Below are 2,015 nucleotides of genomic sequence, written 5' to 3'. Positions count from 1 at the left end.
AAATACTGTATTTACTATTTTAAACAGAAGAAAGAATCAACACTTGGCAAAAGTAAAAACCCTATTAATCACTCTAATAAAGTTAATTTTGGTAATATGATTGGAAGGAGAATACAAGATAATACAGTAAAAACTGTAGCAAAGCTGAAAAAGTCTCACCTACCAACATTAGTTGAGAAGTCAACTGAAGTGCTGTTTTTAAACAGTTTGTTCTCGGATCACTCATTTTCAGAGTAGCCTATATAAGCCGAGAGAAGAGAGCGCGCAATAATCGACGCCAGGTGCGGATGCGTTAAAGCAAAGATGACATAATGATAAATGAATCGCGAAGCCTCTGTGGGTCTATGCAAAGTAAAGACAATCTATCTGATAAAACGACGTGCGCCTGGAAGCACCTTAGTTAGAACGTAGACTAGTTAAACTTCCCTTCCGCACTGACCAAAGATCAACTTCCCGTAAAAACGCGGAAACCTCTTTATTGTAAAAACGTAATAGAAGCTCCACTAAGCCGCCAGCAAATATTTTGTGGTTGTTTAACTTATGGTGGAATCACCAGTTCAGTCACATACTCGAAGTAAGAAATCCTGCACAAGACCTCACACGCTGTGCATTTGCTTTTGTAACGCTTGGTGTATTTCACCTCCGTATATCTGCACTCACCTGTGTCGCAAATGGAAAACGTTACTTTTTCGAGCAGACCCCTACCTTCCCTTTGCAATCCTAGTTTACGTCAACACTGCCCTCTTGTGAATTTAAGCGAAATTACGACAAAGTGAGAGTTAATTTTTGATTGTGCCACAGTGCACGATCAGTGATTGGTGAGTAGGTCTAACTCAAACAACTAGTAAAAATTGTAAAAGTATTTTTTACAGCTACAAATGCAGGCATATTCTGCAAACATTTCCTCGAGTTTAAAAAGTAAAAGCAATATTGTGTTTTCTGTCAACACCACCCTGGATTGGAAAAGAAAATAGATGCACTTGTATGTGCATACAATTTCATTTTATGCACTTACATTTTTGCCTCAAATTTGTAAAATTAAATTTTGACTGAACATTGTGATGAATGATAATGCACTATGTCTTTATTTAACGCCAAAAATATGCTTATATCTGCAAGACTAACATAGTGCCTGCAAATTTATGAATTCATATGAGCGCTAATCTGGGTTTTTGGTGATGAAATTATTTTCTGTGTTTAAAGTATTTCTGATCTATTAAACAGTTGTAAGTCAGAGTGTGAATGAGGATGGTGATGGGAGTCATGGTGGAACTGCTGGAACATGTTGGACATGCTTTTAGCATGATCAGCAATCTTACAGGTCATGTTACATTGTAAACGTAACATGACCTTTAATATTATTATTACTATTATCATTATTATATTTAAACAGCCACCTTTGTCAGGAAATGTGAACAGAACAGAACTTGGTGTAAGAATTTTTAAAATCCCTATTTCAAAATTCAGACAAAATTCATGTAATACAATCAATCAACCTAAATCTGTAATTTGTACTTAGTGAGGTTACAGTCAGCAAAACACTCTCCAGTATCTACAGCCTGTATATCACTGATGATTAAAGATGACATTTTCTTAAACTGGTAAAACTGGCAATCATTCAAAACAAAACCCATACAATCAAACCAATATCGTGTTTGCACGAGAGAAAATTTGTGTGTGAAATGCAAAGTGAAATAATTATTCAGCTTTGTTACATTAGTGACCTGATGAACCTGTTAAAAACCAAAATCACAGAAAACTCTTATAACATCAGACTGTTCACACCCTACATAAGATCAGTGATACTTGAGTTTTTGTTGCATCTTGATAAGAAATAATTTTTAATTGAAAGCACTAACATTATGCTTTTGAAACGGATCAAATATTATTAGATCATCCAAATTATTACACGGATTTTTACTGTATTTCCTAACATAGAAAATTAATTTGTTATTGGTATTTTTTTTTAATTTTTAGAAATCTCACAGAAAAGATTTATCAGATTCACTAAGTCT

The sequence above is a fragment of the Pundamilia nyererei genome, unplaced genomic scaffold, assembly GCF_000239375.1.
Source record: "Pundamilia nyererei isolate P.nyererei 1_Seehausen unplaced genomic scaffold, PunNye1.0 scaffold00010, whole genome shotgun sequence".
In the NCBI taxonomy this organism is placed as follows: Eukaryota; Metazoa; Chordata; class Actinopteri; order Cichliformes; family Cichlidae; genus Pundamilia; species Pundamilia nyererei.
The sequence above is the reverse complement of the archived record's forward strand: the minus strand, read 5'-3'. Positions refer to the sequence as shown.